Consider the following 21,018-nt stretch of genomic DNA (forward strand, 5'->3'; position numbering starts at 1 on the left):
ATTTGTGATGCCCTAGGGCTAACACATTTCAATTGTATGTTATAATGTTACCCTGCACTTTAATAATGTTTAATTTTATGAAGTTCATTTCAAGTATGTTTTTTAAATAGTTCGACCTTCATTGTACATACTTAAAATAATTGATATAAAAATTATTCCATCTCTTGCAGGTCTTCAAACAAAGGGTAAATTTGCTTGTCCAGTTTGCGGTCCTAAGATTAAATTTTGTCATTCAATAAGCTTAGGAAAGGAGGTCTTTGATGAGTATAGGCACTTCCTTTCTAAGAACAATAGGTACCGAAGTACTGAAAAACATCTTTTCAATGGGAAAGAAGAGACTGGAGTAATACCATGAAGAATGACACCTCGTGCATGGAAGTTGAAATATACTAGAGTCTCTCAAAGGTATGGATCGAATTGTCAAAGTATCAATATACATTATGTGTTTGGATTATTTTATCTGTTTATGGCATTTTCTTCACTATACTAATTGACAGGTTATATTGTTGTTATAATATCTTTATCTATGATTCACGTTGTAGGTTGTGAAGGCATTAATAACGAGGCACTTCCACGAGGAATGAAAAGTTATCCCGAGCACTTCAATAGAATCCCCTACTACGATCACCTATAAATTAAGATTTGTAATGACATTAAGAAGGCCGACCGTGCATTGTAAAGTGTGATTCATTCAAATAGTGACGGAGATGACTAAAATATAAGCACCCTTTCATGGTTATTGATAAAGAAACAAAGCAAACATGTTAAAGAGGTTATTTAAGAAATTAAATTTCCAACTGGATTTTCTTCAAACATAAAGAATATCCTAACAAAGAAAGGTGAATTAGGTGGGGTAAAAACTCATGATTGGCATACATTCATTAAGGTAATTATTTTGGTATTGTATATATATTTACACCAAAGGTGTCCCTTTTTGAAATTGGTCAGGCTAGGCATTCATCTACCCTCTTCATATCTATTTGACATATGTTCATCTATTGTTTTTCCCATTAAATGACATATGTTATTTTCATACGTGACTAGGGTGCTTGGGAAATCTAAGGTCAGTCTGACTCATCCATGACAAATATTTTTACACCGAACAACATTAGAAATGGTAAGATAGAGTCCCACATCAACATGTGTGCATACAAGGCCAATGTGAATGCATATTAATGCTTCCTCTTGCCGACACGTTTCCCTTACTGTAGAATTGATCTAGGTGGATATTGGTGGCCACCTGCCTATTCCACTTGGACTCCCAACACTGTCTCTTTCAGTTTTTCTATTTCCTTAATTGTAGCACAATTTACTATTTTTGGCAGTTTTTCAGGTCTTGAACTTCTGGATCTGTTTTGAGGCCCTAAACAACATTTTTAGGGTAAATAGAGAGACCAAATCTAAGTACAAGTAGTTCCATGATCAACATCGGGTGTTGCACAATTTCTAGGTGGGCGAAAAAGTTTGGCTACATTTGTAGAAGGAGCGCCTCGTTGGACCCCACCGCAAGCTTCGCCCACTCTGATATGGGTCATACATCATCACCAAGGCTGTAGGGGACAATTCCTTTGAGCTTAGTATCCCACCATTCCTTGGTCTGCACCTAGTGTTCAATGTAGACCACTGTTGGCCATACTTTCCACCATTGCTGGACACATCCGATGTTGCAGAACAACTCACACCAATAGAGCTAAACCCAAACTACATGGAATAGGACACCACTAATCGGATCATGGAGACATAGATCAAGAATAATCACCAGAAGAAGATCCAACTATATCGGGTTGTCAAAGCTGGCCAACTCCTTCACCAAGGCAAGTGGCTCACCAGGGACCAAGTTCAACAGAAGTTTCCCCATCTCATGGAGGCACTCAATGCAATGGGGACCATTTCTTCCTAAGAGGGGAGGAATGATCTAGGTGGATATTGGTGGCCACCCGCCTATTCCACTTGGACCCCTAACACTATCTCTTTCAGTTTTTCAGTTTTCTTAATTGTATCACAATTTACTATTTTTGGCAATTTTTCGGATCCTAAACTTTCATATTCGTTTTGAGGCCCTAAACGTCGTTTTTAGGGAAAACGGAGAGAACAAATCTAAATACAAGTAGCACCATGATCAGCATCAGGTGCCGCACAATTTCCAGGTGGATGATAAAGTTTGGCTACATTTACAGAAGGAGCACCTCGCTGGACCCCACCGCAAGCTTCCCCCACTCTGATATGGGCAATACACCATCACCAAGGTTGTAGGGGACAATGCCTTCGAGCTTAGCATCCCACTGTTCCTTGGTCTGCACCTAGTGTTCAATGTAGACGATCGTCGGCCATACTTTCCACCATTGTTGGACACATCCAACGTTGCAGAACAACTCACACCAATAGAGCTAAACCCAGACTGCATGGAATAGGCCACCACTGATTGGATCATGGACACAGATCAAGAACACTTGCTGGTAGAAGATCCAACTATATCGAGTTGTCAAAGCTGGCCAACTCCTTCACCAAGGCAAGTGGCTCACCAGGGACCAAGTTTAGCAGACATTTCCCCATCTCATGGAGGCACTCAATGCAATGGGGACCATTGCTTCCTAATGGGGGAGGAATGATCCAGATGGATATTGGTGGCCACCGACCTATTCCACTTGGAACCCTAACATTGTCTGTTTCAGTTTTTCGGTTCCCTTAATTGTACCACAATTTACTATTTTTGGCAGTTTTTCGTGTCTTGAACTTCTGGAGCCGTTTTGAGGCCCTAAGCGACGTTTTAGGGAAAACGGAGAGACCAAATCTAAGTACAAGTAGCGCCATGATCAACATCGAGTGGCACACAATTTCTAGGTGAGAGACAAAGTTGGATACATTTGCAGAAGGAGCGCCTCGTTGGAACCCACCGCAAGCTTCGCCCACTCTGATATGGGCCATACACCATCACCAAGGTTGTAGGGGACAATTCCTTCAAGCTTAGCGTCCCACTGTTCCTTGGTCTAAACCCAATGTCCAATGTAGACCACTGTCGGCCATACTTTCCACCATTGTTGGACACATCCAATGTTGCAGAACAACTCATACCAATAGAGCTAAACCCAGACTACATGGAATAGGCCACCACTGATTGAATCATGGACACAGATCAAGAACACTTGCTGGTAGAAGATGCAACTATATCGGGTTGTCAAAGCTGGCCAACTCCTTCACCAAGGCAAGTGGCTCACTAGGTACCAAGTTTAGCAGACGTTTCCCCATCTCATGGAGGCACTCAATGCAATGGGGACCATTGCTTCCTAATGGGGGAGGAATGATCCAGATGGATATTGGTGGCCACCGGCCTATTCCACTTGGAACCCTAACATTGTATGTTTCAGTTTTTCAGTTCCCTTAATTGTACCACAATTTACTATTTTTGGCAGTTTTTCGTGTCTTGAACTTCTGGAGCTGTTTTGAGGCCCTAAGCGAAGTTTTAGGGAAAACGGAGAGACCAAATCTAAGTACAAGTAGCGCCATGATCAACATCGAGTGGCACACAATTTCTAGGTGAGAGACAAAGTTGGATACATTTGCAGAAGGAGCGCCTCGTTGGAACCCACCGCAAGCTTCGCCCACTCTGATATGGTCCATACACCATCACCAAGGTTATAGGGGACAATTCCTTCAAGCTTAGCATCCCATTGTTCCTTGGTCTGAACCCAATGTTAAATGTAGACCACTGTCGGCCATACTTTCCACCATTGTTGGACACATCCGACGTTGTAGAACAAACTCACACCAACAGAGCTAAACCCAGACTGAATGGAATAGGCCACCACTGATCGGATCATGGACACACATATTAAGAACAATCACCAGCAAAAGATCCAACTATATCGGGTTCTCAAAGCTGGAAAACTCCTTCACCAAGGCAAGTGGCTCACCAGGGACCAAGTTTAGCAGAAGTTTCCCCCATCTCATGGAGGCACTCAACGCAATGGGGACCATTGCTTCCTAAGGGGGGGGAATGATCCAGGTGGATTTTGGTGGCTGCCCACTTATTCCACTTGGACTCCTAACATAGTCTCTTTTAGTTTTTTGGTTTCCTTAATTGTAGCACAATTTACTATTTTTGGTAGTTTTTCAGGTCCTAAAGTTCTGGAGCCATTTTGAGGCCCTAAACGACGTTTTTAGGGAAAACAAAGAGACCAAAATTGTCCTGAACCATCTTAAAAATCTCTTTTTTTCCTCCTCTTTGATATCTTTGAAATGAGGTATTATGATAGCCAAACGAAGATCATATACCAAAGTGAAGACCCCGGGAAGTTGATGTACCAATTTACCCAAACACGGCCAACAATTTTGGTGCTTCATCTCCTAGGGTTAGGTTTTTGGATGTTTAAGGTTTTCCATTGTTTCTCAATAATAAATAAGCCTTTGAGCCTCATTGTAACATAGTTCATAGGCATGTAGCCTCCACATCTCTTCTCAGAGATAAGCTACCATCGCCTGAGCTATATTATTTCCATTTTGTTTGTAAGCATAGTTCAATATTTTTCTATTAATGAAATGAAGTGTTTTTCAGATGCATCTCTGTATTTATGTTTATATCTATAAGTTGTTGCGTTCCTATTTAAGTTTGGATCAGTATCCACCATATCTAGAAGACGCCCTTGCTTGTATAATCTCCATGCCTACATGTATCACATTTTCAATTATAAATGCATAGTCACCCAACATCTCTATAATTATACATGGCAAACCATTGTTGATAAAGTGGAAGTGTTACCCATTCTAATAAGCTTTGTGCTTCAACAAGAAATGTTATGTCATTGCTATTCCACCCACACACAATCTCAAGCACTAACACTCCAAAGTTGTACACATAGTTTTCCCCTCATTGTATACTCTGGCACCATGTAACCTGTTAACTCCCAGGTTGTTCCCTTTGACTCCCAAGGGAATACGGCTGGGGTAACCACTAACCAATCTTTGGATTACAGTTTCTAGCCAAATTGTAATCAGAGAGGGCTCTCTCTTTATGATTTGTCTCTGTTTTGATAGTATTTTAGGCTAGCTATAATGTTCAGGGTTTTGTTTTATGTTTTGGTTGAGGGATGTCTTCTGCATCTAAGGTGTAAGTTTTCAGGTAGTATTAGTCCATTGGGCAATGGAGTCTGTGGCTACAGGTTGACTGAATATTGAGTTGAGTTACTGAAATTACAGGGCCATTTAAATATCTCATGGAACAAATCTGAAATTGTGATTATGAGGTGTGTTCAACCAGTGAAAGGCAATTAAGAATTTTCCACTAAGCTGGGTGTGAGAAAGAGATATGTTGCACAGGAGCAAACTTGAATTCCTGAAACAACAATCACTGTGAAAGTATATAGTTTGAAAGTGCAGCAATTAAGAATTACACCTTTATAACTGTAACTGAAGAAAACATTTATAATAGCATAGATTGAGTCTAGGGTAATCTGTGATTAAATCCTAGAACTATTCTTTTTCTTTGCCATTAACTGTAAAACACAGAACATGAATGAGCTATGAGAAGATGACAAAACACATAACTAAGAGTTTGAAGAAAACTTATTGATTCATGAAACACGCAGGAATCCTGTAACATTCAGCAAAACACCACAATGACTCAGATAACGCAGAGCTTTGGAAATTCCATCAGCTTTTGTATTAATAGTCTGGAAATTTACAGCATAAGAAACTCTTGAAGAGAGATCAACAACAACCCCTGCAAACTTATGCGAGGGGGAATATATACAAGCGGTCATACAAAATATCTGAGGCGTTGAGTCATCTGAGAAATAAATGTGTTCACCAACTTTTCAAGATAGTAGATAAGAAAGTTATTACATCATTGAATACAAAATAAGTGCTCTTTATGTATGTCAGAAGATATTTTGACCTTTGGAGGCCACTGAGTCGGTCTGAACGTTCTGCTTTAACTCTGGAAAAATGTGCCTTTATGGCTGTCGTGCTGTAGTTTTTTGGCCCTGTCACCTGTAGCTGTCAATCTTGCTTTATTGGCCGATTAGTTCTGCTGAGTTGGCCCAGCCTTTTCCTTTTCATGCATGCTGATTTTATCAAATTCTCCTGTGCATGATCACCTATGAATTTAAATGAAAATTTGATTTACAGGCTCTGGTTTATAATATCAACTGTATCATTTTGGTCCAGTATTCCTGTGTGGGCAATTGATGTCTCAGAATTGCCTCTAATGTCTCATCTGCCTCTGTGTATTTGTAGAAGTTGGGAGGCACTTCAAACAGATGTTTGATCTCATCCATGATAAAAAATAAGTTTTCTACCCTGTTGTAGAGACTTTGTCCTGTAGCTGGCCTTGTTTCCTCTGAGGTGCTAGGCCTTTCAGTGATCTGATTTGTGGTGAATGTGTTGACCCTCTTGGCATACTGTTCATGTGTAAGTAGCCTTCCTGCGCTGTTCAGTAAGCCAGGGAGACCTATGTTTTGCAATGCCACAAATTTGTCCATGAATCTATTGACCTCTGTCTGCATGTCCTGGGTCCTTCTTTCTAGTGTCTGCACCAGGTTTCTTAGTGTTAGGACCCTCTTTATTAACAAAATAGTCTCAGTCCTGTTGGAGATTCCCATAGTTGCTAACTGAGCACTTGTTCTATTATTAAGCACATTGATCATTCTGTTGGCAACTTCAGGCATATTGCCTAGAGAGGCCCTTGATCTCTGGATTTCCCTCTGTGCTTTTGCAATGAGCTCCAACTGCTCATGAATTGTCTCAATATATTGCCATTGATCAATGATGGATTGGCCAATATTGGCCCATAGCACTGTCTTGAGCTCAGCCACTACTTTATCCAGTGTGAGCTCCTTCTCCAGCTCCTTTATCCTGTCTTTGAGGGCTTTTATTTCCCTGCCCTTTTCTGCCACAGTCTGCTTGGATTTATCATATCTTTCATTTACCTTGGCTAAATTATTCCTGGCCTCATTTAATTCTGTCATTTGGGCTTCCAGGGCCTGAATCTCATTTCTCAGCTTTTGCATGTCCAGGCTTGGGGCCTTCTCTGTTGTTGGTGGTGGTGCTGAGGTAGAAGGTGCTTCCTGTTCTGTTTGTTGAGTGAGGGGAGCAGTAGTTGGAGGAGCTTCCTCAAGGTTAATTATTTCTGGAGGAGGCTGAGATGTTTGACCTCCTTCCTTTTGTTGTAATGCTGCTTGCAATGCTGCTTGTGCAGCCTCTGATTCTCCCAACTTTTCTTGAGTCTGGATCAGCTGTTTGTATAAAGACACCAGCAAAGCTGTCGCATCTTGATCATGTCTCAGCTGGGCAACTTCTTCCGTTTGAGGGTGAATAGTTGCTGGGATTTTGATCTTTTTCCTCAAAGCTGCCATGTCTGCATCCCTCAATTTCAATAATGCTTGTATGCCCTTGATGTCCTTGGGGTCATGCCCAATCTCTATGATTATATCTTCTAAGGCCCTGATCCTATTGTCCTTTTCTTGAGAGGATGCTCTCTCCAACTCAAGTTGGGCAGCTGTATTATTTAGGCTATTTTCTAGCCTGTAGTTATCCAATGTCTTATCTGCTAAGGAGGCATACACCATCTCACCCGTTTGCTTATGCAATTCGATTTTGTCCATTGGGTGGATGTCCTTGGCAAGGACCTCAAGGTTGGTCCTTATGTAATCTCCAGGGGACTGTGGTTGCAATGCAGTTGGCATGAAGTGACTCATGATCATTTTGCCTTCATTAACATCATATGCAGACATTAGTCTTTGCTGCTTAGTGGGAGCCATTTTCAACAAATGATTATATAGCTGTATTTTTATTGGCTCATTCCTCCTCTTTATGTCAATGAACTGTTGTTTGATCCTCATTTCACCTTCTCTCTGCTGGCTTGAGGAGCTGACTTCTCCTCCCACTATCCTCTCTTGTTCCTGCTGGAAGGAACTTGCTGAGGCCTACATACTTGGTGGGCCCATGCCCAAAGATTGCCCCATAGGCATTTCCTCTTCTGAAAGGGGATTCATTCTGTGTCTTTTCTCCCCTTGAGTTGTTGTTGTTGTGAGGGGAGTCTCTCTGTCCCTCTTTCTACTTATATCCTCCTTTTGTGGGGTTTGGAGGATTGAGGCTTTAGCTGTTGTTTCCTGCCTAGGAGGCACAATTTGTGGTGGCTGCTGCTCAGTAAAAATTGGGGCCTCAGCTGCCTTTTCTTGTTGTAGTGGCTGCTCTTTCTCTTGCTGCCCCTCTTGTGGCTGTTGTACCTGTTGTTGTTGCTGTTGTACCTCCTCATGAGGTGGCTGTTCTGCTTCCATTTCCTTTTCCTTGCCTTTGGTAGAGGTTTGCTCGGTAGCTTTGGCTGCTTGCTGATTTGCTATGGAGGAAGATGCAGCTATTCCCACTTGAGTGCTTGGAAGAGTAAACACCTGTGAACAAAGCTCTAGGTCAGCCACCTTTTTCATATTTCTTAATGCTCTTTGATTTAACTCTTCTTGTGTGATAGGCTCTTCTAAGGTTCCTCTCCTCCACTTTGTTTGATTTGCATACTTTTCTATATGAGGAAGTCTTACGTGGTCATAACTGGCCAGCCTATATTTGACCCTTCTTAGGCTTATGAAGTGATTGGGGTCATATGGTTTCCAAAGGAAACTGGTTTTCAAGCCAAGGGATTCTAACATTCTATCCGCCTCTTGCCAACCTTCCTCCCTTTTGTTGTAGATAAAGTGGCCTAATTGGTTCCTGACCTTGAGCTGTGCTTTCTTGCCTCTGCCTGAAAAGTGTAGCACATCAGCATTCCCAAATTGCCTGAAGTATTCCAGGGCAAACAATCTCATGGGCACATATTTGGGCAATCTGTATGGGGGCAACTCACACCCATATATCCTTATAACTGTGTGGTTCTGGTAGAAGTACCAGTCCCCAATGCTGTAAGATTTAGACAACTGAAGTACCCTTTGCATCTCATCAGTTAGTCTTGGAGGAGGTGAGCTCATCATCAGAGACATGGCTGGGTGGATGAAGAGATCTATGAACTCACAGTAAGTATATGGAGAGTCAGGTCTGCAGTGGAAGACAGAGGACCAATAGACCACTGACCTTGGATTGCCTTGGGCATCCACTCTTTTCACAGCAAAAGAAAACTTTTCATGTTGATAATATAGGATTAAGTGGTAGATGTAAGAGGTGTATCTGAACACCTTTTCTCTTGCCAAGTTCATCAACTGCTCATGTATCTTATCAGAGATGTAGGTGGCATAGTCATAGCAGATTGGAGACTTGCCAGGAGCGAACATGAGCATGATCACCAGCACAATTTCATCAACAAATTCAATTGAATTATAGCCCAAAATGGGACTAATCATGTCTGCAAGATCTCTGCCCAATTGGTTGAGGTATACTTGGTTAATAGGAGGATACTTCACAGAGTCAGAGCCAATGTACAGCTGATTGAGTTTGGTGACCTGAGCATCTGTCAATCTAGCTCCTTGATTTATCAAATCTATTAGTGATAAAGGAACTAATTTCTTCTCAGTCTTGAAGTTCAGCATCTCTTTGATAGCTTCAGGGGTGATAAGGAAAACAACTGAGCCTGAAGGGTCAAGCACAGCCCTCTGAGTAGGGTCATAGCATTCGGCACATAGATGGATTAAATCAGGAAACTGGTTGACCTGAGGGAGCTTGAAGATAGGGAGAGAAGAGTCCCATATGCCCAATACATCTGTTCCACTCTCATGTTTAGCCTTCAATTCATTTAGCAGGTGGATGTGGAACTTGGTCTTCATCAGCATTTCCTCTGATATTTGATAATCCAGGTCTGCTAGAGGTTGCCAGTCCAATTCTCTCTGAGGGGCATTTAAAGGGGCAACATTCAAGGCTACAGGTGCTACTGGAGGATCCATGGTCACCTTTAGGATTTCTGTTGTTTCTAAACTGGTGTTACTGTGCAGAGCAACACTAAAGAGTTTTTCTTTAAAAGAAAGGTGAATTACTGATGAACAGAGAATAAATGGTTAATTACAGCAATTGAAATACTGCTCAAAGTATGGATAAGACAAATGCCTGGCTTCAAACTCTTTTTCACAGCAAATTGGTGTAGTTTAGGCTACCAGTCCACGATTGCGCGAACAGAATGTAAGTTTTATGAAAACTCTGGTAATATAGAGCTCAGCTGGTGAATTTCGACCTTACAGTGCAAATGGGGACTAGGCGCAGGGGATTCACCGGTGAATTATGTGTTTCTTCACTGTTTTAAGCTGTTTTTGGCGTTTCACAGACAAAACGAGGCGCAGGAGGGATTTACAGGGATAAATACCTGGCAACTGTTAACAATGGTCACGAATGCAGGTGGAAATGGCGCGCCAGCGGCCTCTAGGTCGAATTCAGCAGGTTGGCGTGAGTTTGGACATGAAAAACATGCAGAGAAAATGACAGCCGTTTTTGCAAAAAGTGCAAAAAACGCGAAATTTTGGCCAAAATATGGATTTTTTGGAACATTGGCGCTTTTTTTGGATGACATCAGCATGATGTCATCAGGTGGGGTCAAGGTCGGATGACGTCAGCATGACGTCATCGGGTGACGTGGCGGCATAAGAGAGATCCACGGGGATGGTGAGGTGGCAGACAGGTGGAGCACAGGCGGACGGGGGCGCCGACGCGGCGATGACGCTGGCGGTGACGCTGGCAGTGACGCTGGCAGGCGGGTTGACCGAAACCGGAAGTGGTTCGCGGTTTCATATCGCACCGCCTTCCATACGGAAGTGGAAATGTCAGAGGGGCCTCCGATACAATGTGGGGGTGACGCGTGGCAGAGGCCTGACGTCACCCTCTGACAAATTTCGGACGGTATCTTTCGGACGTCGGGGCCGGTCCGAAATGCACGAGGGCCATCGGATGAAAAGGGCCCGATCCGACGGTCGACGGATCGTTGAGGTGGCCGGACGATACGGATGGGGGGCGGGATTAAAATAATATATCTTTTGAGATTTGCGCCCGGCGGGAACCTTAGGAATTTGGCAATTTATATGGTTTTTTCAATGTTTTTTATAAAAATGCGGATAGCGCTAAGACTTTGGGTAAATGGAAAAAGTGGGTTTTTTGTATGTATTTTGCAAATGAAGCGGGTTAGGGGTAAAAAGGGGTTTATCACAAGGTTTCTTGGCAAATGAAGGGTTTAATGGGTTAAATGACTTCTGAAGGGGAAAGAGGGGTAAGGCTTAGGGCTCTTAAACTGACCAGATGTCAATTTAATCCTTGATAGTGAACATATGGCTATAATGCCAAGGGGAGGGATATTTATACAATGCTTGGGGTTTATACACCATAGTGTTATAATAGTAGGGAAAGGGTAACATAGGGGATTTAGATAATAGAAGTTAGGGGTTAATATGGATGGAAAAGGTGAATGAGGAGTGAAATCACTAAGTTTATGTGAAGATAACTTAGCTTAGGGAGTAGATCAAAAATAAAAAGATTTTTAGACAAGAAATGTGGCTTTCAAAGGAATAAGAACCAGCATAAAACCTCAAATTCTTTCATGAACCCAACTGATGAAGGGATGTTAGTAATGAGGGTGAAAAGGGGGAAAAGGAAGTTAGTCATGCATCTTTGTTTTGGTGCAACATGATGGAGAAGAAGACCTTCTTAATCCATTGATATTCCTTTGTGAATAGGTTAGCACACATTCAATTGTAAGGCATGACATTTCTGCAACCCCATCTGCCTACCCATCTACTTGCCTAGCATTTTTTGTTTCTTCATGGAGGGTGCACTTAAACTTGCAGACCCTTATGTGCCTTTTCTTTTCTTTGGCTTTTTCCTTTTGATTTTCTATCTAGAACCACCCTTATTGCTTCCAAGGTCCCAGATTAAGCAGTTGGGAACCTTACTTCTCTACCTAAGCTACTGGTCTGCCAAGATTAAACAGTTTGGACAGACTTCTTTCTCTATTCTACAACAGAAAAATTGAAACATGGCATGATCCAGATTAGGCTTTTGGACCATCCATCAAAACTTAATCAACATGAAACTATATACACACCTTGTCTCCTTTTGGAAATATGGGATCTTTGTATCACCAAAGCAGAGCATATTTGGAACTTTCTTTTCCAATCATGAAATATGAAACCTATTGGTATAGGTAGCTAACATAACCATTGCATACTCCAATCACAAACTATTCAAATGAGTGGGTTGCTTAATAATGCATAAATGCATACATTTTTTGTGTCAAAAATTTGTATAAAGAAAAGGATACAGGGTAATATTCATATTATGTCCCTACAACTCTTGTTTGGATATGAGTTTCGTCTTCAGGAAATAACCTTTCTAACCCAAAGTCTATTATCTTTGGATTCAATTCCTCATCTAGAATAATGTTATTTTCTTTAATGTCTCTGTGAATGATTCACATGTGTGAATCTTTGTGCAGATAAAGAAGACCATGAGCTGTTCCCATTATGATGTTATGATGCTTTTTCCAATTGAGATGTCTCTTCTTCTCTAGCTTTGTATTTGAATTTCAATGCTAGAAGATTTGAAAACATTCAATTAATCAAACTCATTAATTTTACTCAACAATTATTATCGTCCCCTCAATAAAAAATTCCAAAATGACATACCAAAGAGAAAAGTGTCAAGACTCTTGTTTTGAAAATACTCGTAAATAAGTAATATTTTTTGTCCCTCAACACAATAGCCAAGCAACTTTACAATATTTCAATGTTGAATGGCCAAAAGCTTCATCTCATTCATAAATTCATGTTTTCCTTGTCCATATCTTACACACAATATATTCATTGCAATTTATTTGCCATCTCTGGTTAATCCCTAAAACAACCAACCACATCAAGATAAGCCTATCAAGAAACCCTCTTTGTCGATCCTCTCAAAGATCATGACATTTCATACAATTTCATGGTTTTAAGATAATGGGTACATTGTAGAAATTTACTACAAATATAGCTCTCTGCTACCATGTAGAAAATTTGCTGTAGGTTAACCCGATAATGCAATATAAATCAAAGCATAATACTATAACCTACTTCTACTATCAAAGTGCAGAATCTTAAAGATCGAGTTGAACACATATAACAACAAGAAGAAGAATCAATGCACAATACACATGAAAATACTTTGGGGAAAGCCTCAGCTAAAAACCCCACTATATGTATTATCATACAAGGTGGAAATACATAGGAATTATACAAAGCCCTAGCTCTCACAGTTAGCTAGCGCTCAGTACAATCCTCACAGATGATCACAAGCAATCTTGGTTGCTCTTCAGCCTTCCTCTCTGCCCTCCAAGCTCCTATTTCCTTGCGTTGTTCCTCTAGGATGATCTTCCTTCAACCAAGTGGAACACTACTTTCACACACTGTCAAAGTTGCGAAATCCTCAAGGAATGATGCCTTCTGCATGCATGAGTTTTCTTTATAAGAAAACACATGCAACTGATAGTACATTGTCCTTGACATTAATCTCAACTGGGTCTTTCTCAGAATAGACATGCATGAATTTCTCATGAGGGAATCTTCAGTTAACTGGAGTACACTAGTTGAGGGCATGCATGCATCAACTAACTGATAACTCACAATTAGTTCCTCAAATAGTTTGGAACTAATTTAACTGGACTTAACTCAGTAAACTGAGTTAACTAATTACAACTCAAATATAACTCAATCTTATCTCCTTAATTTAAGGGATAACTCTTGCATGACTTCAGAAACACTTCTAACTTGAATTTCTCCATCTAATTAATTCAAAATGCATTAATCAATTATTTCCAAGTAGCTGTTAAGACTAAATTCGATTTTAATTCACAATTTAATTCAAGGACAAATTAAATTGGAATATTCTTGTTGCCATATTTCAACATACATAAATACATACCTTGTATACATGGCCAAAGCCTCCCTATCCAAGCTTGTTCTTTTCATCAAAATTATATGTCGCTTTTGTGAATGTTTCTAAGGTGAAAAGAATTTTCTCCTACTGGAGTATAGTCAACTCTGTCTCGTAATTTCCAAGGATTTATGTTAAGAAGAAAAAGTGAATATAAAGAATCTAATTTCATTGGATAACACAAATTTAACTATTAGAAAAAAGAGTCAAAATTGCATATTATTCCTCTGTGAATTGGCACAATGCAGTTTATTCCTCATGGAAAACAGACAAACCATTAATGCTAGAATCACGCCTCCTACAATCCCCAATGTTATGGGCAATGCTTTTGCAGGGGAACCTCCTATAAAGAAGATATTGAATATATTGTAATGTTATTTACAAAAATGGAACAACCAAATTCTATATAAGTCTAGTAAGGCGCATATCATAAATATCAATTCAATGCAAAGAGATTTAATGTACATTAATTGATGTGGTTGGTGAAGTTCCAGTACCAGGAGTAGTCTAAGCAGGTTTTGTGGAAGGGTTTATTCCATAAGATGCAAGTGGACCAGTACCATAAAAAGGGTGTATTTCGTATCAGACCCTACAACTTCCCAATAATGCTTAATATCCTCGCTTCAGAGAAAAAAATTTGTAGAGGGTTTCTATTTCTAATTGTAGACATGACATGCAGTTATTGATGGATATATCTCTCCAACATTGAACGAGACCGTAAATGGTGCCACTAACAGAATCTGGAGCTAATCCTTGGACGAATCTGTCGCTTCTTGGAACATTATAAGCTTTATCAGACATGTTGGAAATGAGATTTGAAGTGGTGGTCCTAAACTTATATAGATTACTTGCATCAATAACCTTTGAGTTCTCCAAATAATTCCCGTCGGTGTCTAGCTTTGAAAAGAAGTTGTAGTTTTCATATCACACAAAGCAGTGATTGACCCATACTCAACCACCTACGCTATTTCCACAAAGTTGTATAACACTATCATTTGCTTGCTATGAATAGGTTGAACGTTTGTTCTCAGATATGTTTCTTGTGCACTCGAGAAGGCCATAAATTCTATTGGGAGTTTGACCATAGGAACAAGTGTTGAACCCTGTTTGAGGTGTGTTTTTCACTAGATCATCCATTGCCCTATTCAAATTTCTCAACAAAATACTTCCATCGGCATAAATAGAGGCATTATTGCATGCATATGAGTCAATCTTTGATGTAACAGATAGAAAACTCGTAATGAATAGTGAACCGATCAAATTAAATATAATGGTTTCTTGTTTGCTAGAATTAGCAGAAAATAAACTATCCTTCACGAAGCCAAATCTCATAATCTTGAAACTGGTAGGCTTTGTTATGGAATGTGATGAATATGGGATCAAAACTGCTATAAAATTGACGAAGTTAGATCACAGAAGCAATGGTGAGGATGGGCATCAGAGTGAGGATTTAGAATCAATGGCAAGGATTGTGAAATTGATGAAATTTCCAAAAATGGTATGTACAGGCTACGTTTCAATAACAACAATATTGAATCATATTAAAAAATCAAATAAAATTACAAAATTTTCTAACAAATGTGTCATCTGTACTTTCACATTAAATTAATAAATTAGACTTTAGAGTATCATCACTAACTACTGCGCGGAATCGAATGTATTTCATCCTTATTGTTGTGACTAAGTATAATAGTTAGATAAACAACAACAACAACAACAACAATAATAATAATAATTAATTATTTCATTTTTTATGATAGAAAAATAAATAATGAATTAATTTATAAATATTAAATAATAATTTTTTAATATTATTTAGAGAAAATTATATAAATATTTATATAAACCTAAGGGATTAATACTAAAAACCAAAGTGATTATAAACCTAAGGGAATAATATTAAACCCTAGGAGTATGAACCCTTAGATTAATAAACCCAAGGGATTGATATTATAAACCCTAAGATAAATATTATAAACCCTAAAATAATCATGGTTGACCATGGTTGATTTCCATATTGAGACAATCCTTATCACAATGCAACGTTGGACCATGGTTGACCATGGTTGATTTTCATATCAAGACAATCTTTGGCACAATGTGAGATTGGACCATGGTTTACCATGGTTGAAGTTCATATTGAGACAATCTTTATGTTAATAAAAATATTATTAAATATTATTATGTTAATACAAATATTATTAAATATTATTATGCTAATATAAATATTATAAACCCAAGGGAATAATAAACCCAAGGGATTAATACTATATCCCCAAGGGAATAATAAACCTAATGGATTAATACTAAAACCCCAAGGGATTATGAACCCAAGGAAATAATATTAAACCCAAGGGATTAATATTATAAATCCTAATATTAAATACTAATATATTAGTAATGTATTAAGAAAATATTGTATTAATAAATATTAATACAAATTATAAATCCAAGGGAACAATAAACCCTAGGGATCAATAATAAGAACCCAAGGCATTATAAACCTAAGGGAATAATATTAAACCCTAGGAATATGAACCCTTAGATTAATAAACCCAAGGGATAAAAATTATAAACGCAATGTTTATAAACTGTAAGATAAGTATTATAACCCTAAAATAAACATGGTTGACCATGGTTGTTTTCCATATTGAAACAATCCTTGTCACAGTGTGACGTTGGACCATGGTTGACCATGATTGACTTTCATATCGAGACAATCTTTGTCACAATGTGACACTGAACCATGGTTGATTTTCATATTCACACAGTGTTTGTCATAATGCGACATTTGACCATGGTTGACCATGATTGATATTATAAACCCATGGGAATAATAAACCCTAAGGGATTGATATTATAAACCCAAGGGAATAATAAACCAACGGATTAATACTAAAACCCTAAGGGATTATGAACCCAAGTGAATAATATTAAACCCAAGGGACTAATATTATAAACCCAAGATATATAAACCCTAAGATAAATATTGTAAACACTAAAATGAACATGGTTGACCATGGTTGATTTTCATATAGATACAATCCTTACCACAATGTGATGTTGGACCATGGTTGACCATGTTCAACCATGATTGATTTTCATAGCAAGACAATCTTTGTCACACTACGACATTCGACCATGGTTGACCATGAATGACCATGGATGACCATGTTTGACTTTATAAAACATGGTTGACCATGGTTGACCAAGGATGACAATGATTAACCATGGATGACCATGGTTGACCATGCTTGTCATATTGAGACAATCTTTGTCATAATGTGACGTTGGGCCATGGATAAGACAATGATTAATTTTCATATCAAGACAATATTTGTCACAATGTGACATTGGACCATGGTTGACCATGATTAACCATGGTTGACAACAATTGATTTTATAAAACATGGTTGACCATAGTTGAATAATATTAAACCCTAAGGTAAATATTATAAACAATAAAGTAAACATGGTTGACCATGGTTGATTTTCATATTGAGACAATCCTTGTCACAATGTGACATTGGACCATGGTTGACCATGCTTATCCATGATAGATTTTCAAATCGAGAGAATCATTGTCACAATGCAACATTGGACCATGGTTGACCATAGTTGATTCTCATTGTGAGGCAATATTTGTCACAATATGACGTTGGACCATGGTTGACCATGATTGAATTTATAAAACATGGCAGGCAATGGTTGAACATAGTTGACCATAATTGATATTATAAACCCAAGGGAATAATAAACCCTAGTGATTAATACTAAAAATCCAAGGGACTATAAACCTAAGTGAATAATATTAAACCTTAGGAATATGAACACTTAGATCAATAAACCCTAAGGGATTGATATTATAAACCTAAGGTATAAAAATTATAAACCCAAGGTATATAAAGCCTAACATAAATAATACAAACCCTAAAATAAACATGGTTGACCATGGTCGATTTCCATATTGAGCCAATCCTTGTTACAGTGTGACCCTGGACCATGGTTGACCATGATTGATTTTAAGATTGAGTCATTTGTCACAATGCGACAATGGACCATGGCTTATTTCCATATTGAGACAATATTTGTTTCAATTCTACATTTGACCATGGTTGGATAATATAAACCCAAGGGAATAATATACCTAAGGGATTAATACTAAAACCCTAAGAGATTATGAACCCAAGGGAATAATATTAAACCCAAGAGACCAATATTATAAATCCAAGGTATATAAACCCTAAGATAAATATTGTAAACACTAAAATAAACATGGTTGATTTTCATATAGGGACAATCCTTGTCATGATGCGACGTTAGACCATGGTTGCCAACGATTAACCATGACTAATTTTCATATCAAGACAATATTTGTCATAATGCGATGTTCGATAATGCTTGACCATAATTGACCATTGATGACCATGTTTGACTTTAGAAAACATGGTTGACCAAGGTTGACCATGGTTGACCATGGCTGACCATGATTGACCATGGTCAACCATGATAATCACATTGAGACAATCTTTGTCATAATGCGACAATGGACCATGGTTGAAACAATGATTGATTTTCATATTGAGACAATCTTTGTCACAATGTGATGTTGGACCATGGTTGACCATGATTAACCATGGTTAACAATAATTAATTTTATAAAATATAGTTGACAATGGTTGAATAATATTAAACCCAAGGGACTAATATTATAAAGCCAAGGTATATAAACCCTAAGATAAATATTATAAACACGAAAATAAACATGGTTGATCATGGTTGATAGGATTGATTTTCATATTGAGACAATCCTTGTCACAATGTGGCATTGGACTATGGTTTATTTTCATATTAAGATAATCCTTGTCACAATGTGACGTTGGACCATGGTTGACCATGGTTTATCATGATTGATTTTCAAATTGAGAGAATAATTGTCACAATGTGACATTGGACCAAGGTTGACCATGGTTGATTGTCATATTGAGACAATATTTGTCACAGTGCGACGTTGGGCCATGGTTGACCATAGTTGACCATGATTGATATCATAAACCCAAGGGAATAATAAACCCTATGGATTAATACTAAATATGCAAGGGTCTATAAACTTAAGGGAATAATATTAAACCCTAGGAATATGAACTCTTAGATCAATAAACCCAAGGGATTGATATTATAATCCCAAGAGAATAATAAACCCTAACATTAATATTGTAAACCCTAAAATAAACATCGTTGACCATGGTTGATTTCCATATTGAGACAATCGTTATCACAATGCGACGTCAGACCATTGTTGACCATGATTGATTTTCATATCAAGACAATCTTTGTCACAATGCGACATTGGAACATGGTTAACCATGGTTGATTTCCATATTGAGACAATCTTTGTCACAATGTGACATTTGACCATGGTTGACCATGATTGCCTATGATTGACCATGGTTGATGACGATTGATATTATAAACCAAAGGGAATAATAAACCCAAGGGATTGATATTATAAACCTAAGGGAATAATAAACTCATGGGATTAATACTAAAACCCCAAGGGAATAATATTAAACCCAAGGGGCTAATATTATAAACCCAAGGTATATAAACCCTTAGATAAATAAACATGGATGACAATGGTTGATTTTCATATTGAGACAATTCTTATCACAATGTGGCATTAGACCATGGTTGATTTTCATATCGAGACAATCTTTGTCACAATACAATGTTGGATCGTGGTTGACCATGGTCAATTTTCATATCGAGACAATCTTTGTCACAATGCAACGTTCGACCATGGTTAACAATGATTGACCATGGTTGACCATGTCTGATTCTATAAAACATGGTTGATCATGATCAACCATGGATGTCCATGGTTGACCATGATTGACCATGGTTGACCATGGTTGATTTTCATATTGAGACAATCTTTGTCACAATATGACGTGGACCTAGTTGACCATGGTTGATTTTTATATTGAGGCAATCTTTGTCAAAATGTGTTGTTTGACTATGGTTGACAATGATTGACCATGGTTGACCATGATGGACCATGGTTGACCATGATTGTCCATGATTTTCATATGGAGACATTTTTTACCACAATCTGACATCCAACCATGGTTGACCATGGTTAACTATGATTGACTATGACTAATATTATAAACCAATGTTGTTCAATATTTTCAATTATAAATTATTTATAATTAAATTATAAAAAAATTATTATTAATAATGTTCTTTAAAATTATTAATATTAAAATTAATAAAATATAGTTATCTATTTATAATATTATTAATTATTATCATTTATTTTTAATGATATTTATATTTAATAATATTATTATTTATTAATATTTAAAAATGTTATTGTTTAATAATACTTATTAATTTAAATCGAGGGATTTATATTAATTATTATTATTTTTATTCATAGTTATTAATTATTATTATTAATAGTAATTATTATTAAAATTAATAATAATATAAATTAATAATAAAACAACCTAAATTTAAATTAAACAAATAAAACTAATAGTACATTTGAGATGCTAATAATTCTTCTTTAAGATGGTAAATAATTCTTCTTTAACATGCTAAATTTTATTAGTTTAGTGAGATTACATATGAGTTGTTTGAACAATTGTTTGATTAAATTGTAGGAGTTTGATTCTGGTTGATAGCTAACTCTATGACAACTTTTTGATTTTAGTGATTAGCTCTATCGATTAACTTCTTTCGTAAGGAGTTTCCTAGACTATTCCGTTTATGTAATTGTGGAAGACAATTGATTTGTTATAGATATTTAGCTAATTTTTGGAAGAAAAATTAGAGATGTTTAGTAAGATAGGTAATCAAAAAACCTTTCTATGCAACATCAATTTCAGGGTTGGTTTAGGTTGACCGTGCCTTCTTACTTCCATTACTTCCATTGATTACCAAATGTAAGGCTAATCACACTCTCAATCTTTCTCATATGAGCCTTTTTCCTTCCCATTCCCTTCTATGTCTCATATGAGTCTTTTCCTTTCCCATTCCCCTCTGGGGTTCATTAATTATTTTTTAATAAATTAAAGATAAGAACAAAGTAAAAAACTAAAAAACGATTCATAAACCTTGCATTATGTCTATTGGATTATACATTATATGAAGAAT

This window comes from Pinus tabuliformis, chromosome 6 (assembly GCF_031772625.1).
Source record: "Pinus tabuliformis cultivar Carrire ecotype Pingquan chromosome 6, CPIR1, whole genome shotgun sequence".
In the NCBI taxonomy this organism is placed as follows: Eukaryota; Viridiplantae; Streptophyta; class Pinopsida; order Pinales; family Pinaceae; genus Pinus; species Pinus tabuliformis.